This window comes from Schistocerca gregaria, chromosome 4 (genome assembly GCF_023897955.1).
Source record: "Schistocerca gregaria isolate iqSchGreg1 chromosome 4, iqSchGreg1.2, whole genome shotgun sequence".
Lineage (NCBI taxonomy): Eukaryota > Metazoa > Arthropoda > Insecta > Orthoptera > Acrididae > Schistocerca > Schistocerca gregaria.
In genome coordinates, this window is record NC_064923.1 from 104,310,439 (window position 1) to 104,322,894 (window position 12,456).

The following is a 12,456-nucleotide window of genomic DNA, read 5'->3' on the forward strand; positions in this document are numbered from 1 at the left end:
TTAGGTTAGTTAGGTTTAAGTAGTTCTAAGTTCTAGGGGACTGATGTCCACAGAAGTTGAGTCCCATAGTGCTCAGAGCCATTTGAACCATCTGCTCCTTTTTCTTTGTTTCTTTCACTTAAGGCTTACAAACGATTCCAACGTGTAGGGTTTGAATTACAGGATTGTTCCGTAATATCTTCTAAGCTGTAACACGAGGAACATTCACTTCTAAGCTGGCACGTCTCGTTGATTTGCCCGGACTACGAATGTAAGACTGCCGAACTTGTTCAGTTGTTGCGTCACGCCCTGACCTAGCGTGCCAGTTGCGATGAAACTCTTGTACGCATTAATAACAGTTCGTCTTTGAGGTGATGGACCGCGATATTTAATCCTGAATTGTCTCTTAATTGTAGTAGCAGATGTGGATTCATGAAAACATTAACAACACTGCGCACGCCAGCAACGTTCTACGACTTCATGATGGCTAATCGAATAACTTATTCACGCATACTACCAAGCGGGAACGACGCGAACTAAAAGATTTAGGCAGGAATAAAATGTGAAGCTTTACTGCATTAAGTATCAAACATTTCTTTAAGCTATTTACCCTTTTCACAATTAAAGTTTAATTTCGAATAAGCAATTTGTAAACACCTTGTACTTGTGATAACATTGGAAAGTCCAAGATGGAATAACGGCAATATTTAAGGGATAGGCTGATATTCATCATATAGCTGAGATACTGAGTCGCAGACGGGCACAACAAAAAGACTGCTTAACACGTAAGCTTTCGGCCAGAAGGGATTCTTCTGAAATAGACAACTCGCACGCACATGACCACTGAGTCGGGCCTCGGCAGTCAGAGATAGTGGTCATGTGTTTGTGAGCTGCGTTTGCGTGATGAGTGTGTGTGTGTGTGTGTGTGTGTGTGTGTGTGTGTGTTGTCTATTTCAGAAGAAGGCCTTCTAGCCGAAAGCTTAAGTGTTTAGCAGTCTTTTGTTGTGCCAGTCTGCGACTCAACATCTCCGATATATGGTGAGTTGCAATCTATTCCTTTCTAATATTATGCTTGTAATAGGTAAGTGCGGATTACCGGTATCAAGCACCACATGAAGCTTACCGCATGCTGTGTTCTGGTGCCTGATCCATACAAGAACTGACGACCTGAAGAAGATATCTATCACATGGCTGCGCTGTCGACAGCTTTCATCTGCGAAGCTGAAAAGGCTGAGTGGAATAGTAGTCTTCCGCAGAGAAGCGGCAACAATAAGGCGTTCCCATAGGCTTGTGAACTGTTGTCGGAGGATCGAAGCGTGTCTATTCCACAGTATTAACTATTGTCAACGCCTGCATATACAGTGAGCCTTGCAATGACATTGATAGTCGATCTGAACGAACAGGGGGATAATGATAAATGCAGCAAACCAATGAAAAATGTGTTTTGTAAGAGGACCGTAATGATGACAGACTGTGGAAAATGTATATAATTTCCGCAGTATATTGTCAGAAATATGCGTAATAACCAAATACAGCCAGTAAATGGCTTCTGTTAAGTTGCAAATTTTTCTCGAGGTACCTGTGCATCTAGAAAGATGCAGTACATGGGCGTTTCATTTTGATGATAAATGGCACGCAGTAAACATGCATGAGCCAAAGCAGCATAGCTCTAAATAATGAAGGAGCTTTCTGCTGCTGTTTAACTTGTAAGTAAGGATAACTAAATTGCCTGACAAACAAGTTAAGTAACCTGAAGAGGAGGAGGAAACGGAAATAAATTTCATGGCTTGAGAGGTAATGCGATGTTATTTCAGTGCCTAGAAAATTGAGTCATATTTACAGCGAACTTGTCAGTAGCAGCCTACTTATCAGCATGACGTTGCGCCCTCCCCTCTCTGCGCTGGCCTGCATGCATCCACCAACTCGGTTGGAAATGGTGTTATAAAGCCATTTTATCCTCTCCTGAGACAAGATGCAACACAAGTGTTGTTACCAGTACTTGACAGCGTGGATACTGGCAATGGGACGGAGTTGACGTTTGAGCTGGTTTCGTATACATCGATCAGGAACAGATCTCCCACCAGCGATGAGAGTACCTCAAAATCAAGCAGACAGTTCATAGAGACACGTCCCAAATGTGAGCCGACGTCCTGTCCAAAAATACCACCAGGACACTGTCATACAAGAGGCAATGAATAAGGAAGCGGGATGTTTGTGACGTACCGTTGTGCCATCAGAGTTGTCTCAACCACTACCAGTCATTACGGAAGTTATACAGTGCGTACAAAATGCCGTGGCCACTAGATATGCAGTCGGCTGGGGAAGCGTGTGGAGAGCAGCAGATGGGGGGGGGGGGGGGGGGAGGGAGGGGGTGACGTCGGTAAATTCCACGCGCTGGAGGCGGGGCCGTTCCAAACTGAAGCATGAAACATTTTTTGTAAATAATAAGTGGGCCATGCCATGTCCACACTTGCATAGTGACAAATTAAAATCATGTACTGTCACCTCTGCATTCGTTAGTACCAAAAATGCAGCGATTTCGCCTGACTTGTTAACCATTTGTAACTTTCAGTGAAGCGTCATCAGTAACGGATTTTGAGTAAAACCCTGCACTTTCTCTGGTTAGCATGTCAAAATTTGCTCCTTTTGCCAAAACACAGCGGAGTTTACACTGGCTCACTTCACTAACATTATGTGCAGACACAGTTGCGAAGGAATTCTGAAACAGAGGTTTATTAAATTTATTAAGTGAGGAACTGAGGAAAAGGGAAGTCAGTAACTTATGAAAAAGCTCATCCTTGGTACAAAAGAACATATAATATCTTCACTCATGTTGCCCCAAAACCCATAGCATTTCTTGTTTCAGCAGGTATCGATGGCCCTTAAAAGTTACATTCATTCACCAAGAAAGTCTCTAGTTATGGAGTTTTACGTAATAATGATATGATAAAATACTGTGCGTCCTACCATTTGCCAAGATCTCATGTCGATATCTGAAACCATTTACGAAATATGATGAATGTTTGGGATATTTTGCTCTGGGATTTATCGCTGCCGTGGTGCCATCGCGAATGAGTGTGTTACTTCAGATTGATTTTCTCAAAATTGGTGACAAATACACTACTGGCCATTAAAATTGCTACACCACGAAGACGACGTGCTACAGACGCAAAATTTAACCGACAGGAAGAAGATGCTGTGATATGCAAATGATTAGCTTTTCAGAGCATTCACACAAGTTGACGCCTGTGGCGACACCTACAACGTGCGGACATGAGGAAAATTTCCAACCGATTTCTCATACACAAACAGCATTCGACCAGCGCTGCCTGGTGAAACGTTGTTGTGATGCCTCGTGTAAGGAGGAGAAATGCGTATCACCACGTTTCCGATCTTGATAAATGTCGGATTGTAGCCTATCGCGATTGCGGTTTATCGTATCGCGACATTGCTGCTCGTGTTGGTCGAGATCCAATGGCTGTTAGCAAAATATGGAATCGGTGGGTTCAGGAGGGTAATACGGAACGCCGTCCTGGATCCCAACGGCCTCGTATCACTAGCAGTCGAGATGAAAGGCATCTTATTCGCATGGCTGTAACGGATCGTGCAGCCACGTCTCGATCCCTGAGTCAACAGATGGGGATGTTTTCAAGACAACAACCATTGCATTCCAGATGTGTTACGACCCGTGGCTCTACCCTTCATTCGATCCCTGTGAAACCCTACATTTCAGCAGGATAGTGCACGACCACATGTTGCAGGTTATGTATGAGCCTTTCTGGATACAGAAAATGTTCGACTGCTGCCCTTGCCAGCACATTCTCCAGATCTGTCACCAACTGAAAATGTCTGGTCAATGGTGGCCGAGCAACTGGCTCGTCACAACACGCCAGTCACCACTCTTGATTAACTATGGTATCGTGTTGAAGCTGCATAGGTAACTGCACGTCTACACGCCATCCAAGCTCTGTTTGACTCAATGCCCAGGCGTATTAAGGCCGTTATTACGGCCAGAGGTGGTTTTTCTGGGTACTGGTTTCTCAGGATCTATTTACACAGATTGCCTGAATAATCACATGTCAGTTCTAGTATAATATATTTGTCAAATGAATATCCGTTTATCATCTGCATTTCGTATTGGTGTAAAAATTTTAATTGCAAGTAGTGTATATACCTCTACCTAAATCTAAAGAAAAATTCAATATGTTAGCTAAATTTCATACACAACAACATAGTATGTAATATGCATCACACGCAAAATCATAGCGACCTGATGTTTCATTGCACATTTTTCCGAATTTCGCGCAGTGTCGTACTTTCACGTAAGTGTCACAATAACTATGACAATTATCGAAATGATGGCTATATCATCAACCTGACATACAAAGCTGTTCGTGAAGCACAATTGACATATTTTTACGTAATAGTTTCTGTAAAATCATTTGAAAACACTGCAGGGTGTGCGCCCCGATCCTGTCACCGCTAACAAGCCGAAAGGTGGAAAACACTCGCCGGTCTCCCCTTCCGAACAAACGAATGAATTCCCTCGGCGCTCTGGACGAAGACTGTAAACTGCCCATCGGCCACCGCATCCTGCGCGACGTACAACTGGGTACTCTCCACGCCATGACGCCTGGAACAACACCGCTTTGGCTTGCAAAACACTGTCAGAACGAACCTCTCTGTTGATCGGAGTCATACTCGCTGACAATGCTCACCCTGGGGTAGTGCAGACCAGTAGATCGTTGCTGAAAGCCGTGAGCACCCAGTAGTTCGCGGTCACGGCAGTACACCAGAAGCAGCCTTTCGCGTTGTGGTGTTACCGGCAAGCTACGGACGGGACAGTAATTCCCTATTTGGTCAGCTCCTGGTCACCGATCAGTGGTGCCGAATGGCACAGCACGCTGCTGGCAGTTCATTACTTGGTCTCGGATGCCAGGCGCAGATGTGAAGGGCTCACTATGTGTTTGGCGCCCCACGTGGTCAACCGGAACCTTGACAACGGGTACACCTGCCCTCACGTTCCCAATATCGGGCAGCTTTCACTTCTGAACGGACAACAAGTCTGGATATCGCACGATTCGACCGGCCGGCCAAATGGAGACCCTCGAAGGACCTTTCGACACATTGGCAGGCGCTAATTGTCGGAAACGATTGTGCGGCGTCATCTGACGCGGTTCGTGGCCCTTATATACCCTACCGGGCCTGGGAACAACAGTAAAACACTCCTGTTGCCTTCTACCAAACATGGTTCAAATGGCTCTGAGTATTATGGGACTTAACATCTGAGATCAGTCCCCTAGAACTCAGAACTTCTTAAATCTAACTAACCTAAGGACACCACACACACCCATGCCCGAGGCAGGATTTGAACCTGCGACCGCAGCAGTCTCGCGGCTCCAAACTGTGGCGCCTAGAACCGTTCGGCCACTCCAGCCGGCTCACTGATATTTTATTCATGGGCACAAGGCCGTGCTCTAAGACATAATCCTCTAACTTAAGTTTCGTTTTCCATTCCAAAAGACTTCATCAGAGTCTACAACGATTCAGAAAGCTGCTAAGATTCAAAGAAGCTTAGCAAGGCGAACTGTTTATATTCTTATTCACGCAACAATGGGTTCGTGTCGTCATCAGACTCCTGCCTAATATCTCGGCGTCGCGCCGTAGAACGCTTATGGGGTATGTAGAGGGGATGAGCTGGTACTGTTCGCTGTATTTAACACTAGAGCCCACAACTTGTGTAACTTTAATCCTTCATCTGTTTCGTTTAAATTTTTTGGTGCTTTTGAATTTCTGTGGCCTCACTGCACATTGTTCCATAATAATTAGTTGAGTCGGCCTTTGTGGCCGAGTGGTTCTAGGCGCTTCAGTCCGGAACCGCGCTGCTGCTACGGTCGCAGGCTTGAATCCTGCTTCGCGCATGGATGTTTGTGATGTTATTAGGTTAGTTACGTTTAAATAGTTCGAAGTCTAGGGGACTGATGACCTCAGAGGTTAAGTCCCATACTGCTTAGAGCCATTTTTTTGAATAATTAGTTGAAGTTGCTAAAACAACAGTGTCAAACACAGCAGATATTGCGGACGTATTGATGCGAGATCATTTTGAGTGCGGTACCAGGCCCGCCGTGTACTTAGAGCAGGACTGAATCGTCTTCGGGGTGTCAGCGATCTCATAGGTCGTCAAGAACGTCGTCGTGATGCTCATTGCGCTGTGAACTGTCGTTTTCCCCTGCGAAATATGTGGGAATCGACGCTCCAAGGGAAGGGATGGTTTCATTGACGTCCTGTATGCCACCCCTCGGAGCCTTTCGAGAGCGACGGTGAGTCTGAAATGATTTGCACGGCCACCCATAAGTAAAACGTGTGATATCAACGTTGGGCGTCATCGCAGAGGCGGTTGAATCATGCGTGAAGTGTTGGTAACGGCCCATCATGTGGAACATCCACGGCGGCACTGGGAAGCAGCGCGGCGAAATTTGGTGTCAGTATGGAATCATTAACCCACCTCACACCTCATGTGGACTTCTGGACTCAGATCTCTTTTTCATATTTGCTGACACGTTGATATTTGAACCGTGGTCGCAGCTCGTGGTCTAGTAATTGCCGGCACGGTAGCACAGCGTGTTATAAATAAGAATTATATATTAATACCTTCAGCTGCTGACGGGCGTTGATATATATCAGCGGGGATAGGTAAAAATGGTGCCTCTAACGGGTCTCGAACCCACGGTCTCCTGCATACATGGCACACGCTCTATCCATCTGTGCTACCGAGGGCACAGAGGATAGTGCGACTGCAGGGACTAATCTCGCGCACGCCTCCCGCGAAATCCACATTTTGACCAAATATGCCCACACACTACTTTCATAGTGTTCCTACCTAACACACTCATTACTCGTGGAAGACATTGTTACAAACTCCCGTAAGAGTTCGGGAAATTATGTGTGTATCCGCACAGAAAAGGAAGATCATGGCCGGTATTGCCAGAACTATATACTTATATGGATATGGTGTCTGTTCTTTCGGACACCATTGATGAGCTGCAGCCGTCTCTGCCCTCGGTGGCTCAGATGGATAGAGCGTCTGCCATGTAAGCAGGAGATTCCGGGTTCGAGTCCCGGTCGGGGCACACATTTTCACGTCCCCGTTGATATATATTAACGTCCGTGAGCAGCTGAAGGTATTAAAATATAATTTTAATTTCGTTCTAGACAGCTACAGGTCATAAATTGTGTCTGTTCTTTCAGACATGTCCGAAAGAGCAGACACCATATCCATATAAGAATATAGTTCTGGCAATACCGGCCATGACCTTCCTCTTCTGTGCGGATACACACTGTAGTGTGTCGACATGTAAGGTGAGAATGTGGGTCTCGCGAAGGCGTGCGCGAGAGAGGACCTGCAGTCGCCCTCGGTGTCGCAGATGGATAGAGTGGCTGCTATGTGTGCAGGAGATCCCGGGTTCGAGTCTCAGTCTGGGCACACATTTTCACCTGTCCCCGTTGATATACACTCCTGGAAATTGAAATAAGAACACCGTGAATTCATCGTCCCAGGAAGGGGAAACTTTATTGACACATTCCTGGGGTCAGATACATCACATGATCACACTGACAGAACCACAGGCACATAGTCACAGGCAACAGAGCATGCACAATGTCGGCACTAGTACAGTGTATATCCACCTTTCGGAGCAATGCAGGCTGCTATTCTCCCATGGAGACGATCGTAGAGATGCTGGATGTAGTCCTGTGGAACGGCTTGCATTGCCATTTCCACCTGGCGCCTCAGTTGGACCAGCGTTCGTGCTGGACGTGCAGACCGCGTGAGACGACGCTTCATCCAGTCCCAAACATGCTCAATGGGGGACAGATCCGGAGATCTTGCTGGCCAGGGTAGTTGACTTACACCTTTTAGAGCACGTTGGGTGGCACGGGATACATGCGGACGTGCATCGTCCTGTTGGAACAGCAAGTTCCCTTGCCTGTCTAGGAATGGTAGAACGATGGGTTCGATGACGGTTTGGATGTACCGTGCACTATTCAGTGTCCCCTCGACGATCACCAGAGGTGTACGGCCAGCGTAGGAGATCGCTCCCCACACCATGATGCCGGGTGTTGGCCCTGTGTGCCTCGGTCGTATGCAGTCCTGATTGTGGCGCTCACCTGCACGGCGCCAAACTCGCATACGACCATCATTGGCACCAAGGCAGAAGCGACTCTCATCGCTGAAGACGCCACGTCTCCATTCGTCCCTCCATTCACGCCTGTCGCGACACCACTGGAGGCGGGCTGCACGATGTTGGGGCCTGAGCGCAAGACGGCCTAACGGTGTGCGGGACCGTAGCCCAGCTTCATGGAGACGGTTGCGAATGGTCCTCGCCGATACCCCAGGAGCAACAGTGTCCCTAATTTGCTGGGAAGTGGCGGTGCGGTCCCCTACGGCACTGCGTAGGATCCTACGGTCTTGGCGTGCATCCGTGCGTCGCTGCGGTCCGGTCCCAGGTCGACGGGCAAGTGCACCTTCCGCCGGCCACTGGCGACAACATCGATGTATTGTGGAGACCTCACGCCCCACGTGTTGAGCAATTCGGCGGTACGTCCACCCGGCCTCCCGCATGCCCACTATACGCCCTCGCTCAAAATCCGTCAACTGCACATACGGTTCACGTCCACGCTGTCGCGGCATGCTACCAGTGTTAAAGACTGCGATGGAGCTCCGTATGCCACGGCAAACTGGCTGACACTGACGGCGGCGGTGCACAAATGCTGCGTAGCTAGCGCCATTCGACGGCCAACACCGCGGTCCCTGGTGTGTCCGCTGTGCCGTGCGTGTGACCATTGCTTGTACAGCCCTCTCGCAGTGTCCGGAGCAAGTATGGTGGGTCTGACACACCGGTGTCAATGTGTTCTTTTTTCCATTTCCAGGAGTGTATATCTACGCTCGTGAGCAGCTGAAGATATTAATATATAATTCTAATTTCGTTCTAGGCGGCTTCAGGTCATCAGTGGTGTCTGTTCTTTCGTACGTGTCCTAAAGAACAGGCACCATATCCATATGTCAAAGGGTTAGCTGTCCTCTATAATAAAAAGAAACTGAGTGAATGGATGAACAAAGAACGTCAAAGGGTGTAATGGGACGTCCGCCCCGAACAAATGCAACGTACAAAATGAGTTTATTAAAAAAAAAGAAACGAAGTGGCTAATGTTGCTGCCTCGGGATCTCGGGGTCCTGGCTTCGATTCCCGGCCGGGTCGGGGATCATCTCCGTCCTGGAACTGTGATGTTTATGTTGTCTTCATCATTCTCGACGTGACGAGACTGTAACTGGAAAGAATGGGAACTTGCACGGGCACTGATGACCAAGATGTTGAGAGACCCACAGGCCATCATCATCATCATCATCATCATCATCATCATCATCGAACCGGCGCCGATGCCGAGTGTAGCGTCGCAGTGCGCCACGCTTTTGCACCAACACAGAGGCAAGTCGTTGGCACATTTTAATGAAAGTTCAAACTTATACGTCGCAGCGGGAGACAATTACGATGCTTCTAAAAAGTGATCCCTTAATTGTATTGCGCGCTATATTTACAGTTATCATACCAAGTGTCCTGTTGTTCTGTCCCTTCTTCTAGTTTGTGCTTTTCAGATACTCCTTTCGTCACCAATTCTGAGAAGAGTCTCCTTATGTCTTATCTCGCGAGTGCACTCAATTTTCAGCATTCTTTTGTGACACAGAATCTCAAAGACGTTGATATTCTGCTTTTCTGGTATTGTCCATGATTAACTTCCGTACAGTTCCGTGCAACAGGCGTACATTCTCAGAAATTTCTTTTTAAAATTAAGGTCGCCAATTATCTGTGCCAGTCCGAACCCTGCTATTCCCTTTGCTTTGTGTGTGAAGTGTTATTTTGCTTCCAAAATAGAAGATTTAATTCGCTTTGTGTATTGTAAAGTCTCCTATATTGATGTTAAATTTATCGATAATCGCATTTGTGTTACTCCTCATTCCTTTCATCTTTATTTGGTTGATTATCAGTTTCACCTATGACCATTAAAAGGGTCATTGGGAAGGAGAGGTCCTGGAGTTTTTCCTCTCATTCACGGAGAATAGAAATGCCATCAGATAATGAATTAATGATGTGTTACACACATGACTGAGTGTGTTTGAATGTCATCGAAACAATATACCACGATTTCGGCTACTACAGGACTCGGTGGTCTACAGTGTGAAGAATATAAATTTGGAAATTTGTGGTAAGGTACTGTGGGACCATATTGATGAGGTTATCGGTCCCTAGGCTCACACACTACGTAATCTAACTTAAACTAACTTACGCTAATAGAAACACACACACCGATGCCCGAGGGAGGACTGGAATAACCGACGGGGGGAGCCGGGCGAGCCGTGACCAGACGTCCTTGACCACGCGGCTACCCCGCGTGGCGTGAAGAATATACATGTTTACCTAATGAAGATTATGTTCAACAGAGGCCGAAGAATTTTCCATCATAACGAACCTCAGCTGAAGCAATATAAACGCCAGCTGAACGATGCTCCTACCGGAGCATAAAAAAGGCGAATATCCTCGTGTTTATTTAAAAATTCTGTCTTCTTCGACACATTTAAAAAATTTTCCACAAATTCTAGCATGCGAACATATTAGTGATCTTTTTAACACGCAAGTCACCTGTCAGTCCCACAAGCTCCGCTAACTCTACCTCGCTCACACCATTTGTCCATGGCTGTAACTTGCTCATGCCCATCCATTGCCATTTGTTGAATCTCTCTCACTCATTCAGACCATCTCGTTGTCATGATCTGTTCGTGTCACTGTCCCCCGTCTCATAACCACAGTCTCCTTTGTTCTGTCATACTAATGCTGTCTGTTATCACTCTCACTCTCTCCTTCTCTCTTTCTGTCTCGCTGCTACTGTCGACTCATTCCTTCCCACAACTGCCCTCTGTTTTCACTACCTCTCTTTGCCTCTTTGTCGTTATCATAGACTCTATGTTTTCTTTATTCCTGTCCTATGACACTGTCTACTTCACTCTTTTCCTACTACTCTTCTGTCACTGTCAACTAAGATCTACTTCTACTGTGTCACCTCTTCTGCTCACAGCGCCACAGTGTCCTTCACTCTTTTTATACCATAACCACTGTATACTATCTTACAGTATTTATTACTTTTCGTCTCTTTCCCACTGCCACTGTCTCCTCCTCTCCCTTTAAACAAAAGTGCTGAAATCCACACTTAAATTGTTGGGAAAATTTTTAAAACTGGTGAGGATGGTAAACGAGGAGGTTAACAACCCATTTTTCACTGAGAGTCTTTAAATAAACAGTAGCATATTCGCCTTTTTATTTTTGCTTCGATAGGAGCATTTTTAACACTTGTTCCCTTCTTTTACCTGCTACAGGGACCAAAATCTAATTTTATGCGCGGTGTTTTGGAATATGTTGGGTAGCGCATGATGTCGGATGCGTAGCGTTGATAGCATCACAGATTAACAAAAACAGCATTATACATTTTTGTGGCACGGGATGATATGCGGCTGGTTTCTTAAGTGAAATAGGCATTAACCGTTCTTACATTTTTCATAGTATTGTTATCGATGGATAGCGATTTCTGAAAAGTAGTTTCGACACATATGTCCTTCCCCACGTGCTGCATAGTCCGAAGAGGCTGCTCGTGGTGTATAACTCGGCATGTCTGCGCGGGCTGCTGTCCAGTCGTCCGCCTCCTGATGATGGAGGTGAGCGCCGAAACGTTAGACGGCTGCGATGTACGGAGCGTCACGGTGGACAACTGGTGCGGGTTTTATGTCGTTCCTGGCACACTCAGGGCGAGCTCTGGCGTTGGCGGGGACATTGTTTGGCAAGATACTCTCAAAAAAATGGATCAGAAATAGCCCTTACGGCAACGACCAGCAGTGCGGCGCGTACACGGGTGCAATTAACACGGCTTTGTCTTCCGCGCTCAGGAATGCTCCTTTGTCCGCACGCCCGCACCTGTGTCTCCGGTACGGAGGAGATTCTGAGTCTTACTACCACTCTCAAAATTCACTGGAAGAATGTGACAAAATTGTCATTCAGATTTTAAGATATGTAGCGATTTCTTACGATTTGAAGCGCACGAATCCTATCACTAAAATGGTACCTTCAGCAGTTTTTGGGTTTTCACAGACACAGAAATACAATTCCCATTTTAAATACAACAGAAAATACAAAACTTTCTGTCATAAATATTATTCCACTTCAATGCAAAGGAAGTAGAACAGCATCCAGAACACGGAGTGATTAAATTGGCCAATTTGTACTTTTAGGAAGAATGCACAGTGTTAAATTATAATTTATTTTAATTTAGCGCAGCTGATGTACATCTTAAAGGTGTTTCATTTCTGTTCATATTCTTAAAAGTCGCTCCTATATTTTACCAAGCCAGCACTATATTCCAGAGAGTAATCCCTCA

The 12,456-nt window shown here is 46.3% G+C and overlaps 1 protein-coding gene and 1 non-coding gene across 5 annotated transcripts in view; both read left to right on the forward strand.

Moving 5' to 3' along the window:
* The window catches only part of LOC126267417 (RNA-binding protein Raly-like), a 381,807-nt gene that overhangs the window by 206,903 nt on the left and 162,448 nt on the right, over window positions 1-12,456 (forward strand). The gene's annotated exons all lie outside the window — the stretch shown is intronic.
* On the forward strand, window positions 7,035-7,109 carry Trnat-ugu (transfer RNA threonine (anticodon UGU)). The gene has a single exon. It is a non-coding gene; the product is annotated as a tRNA-Thr (tRNA).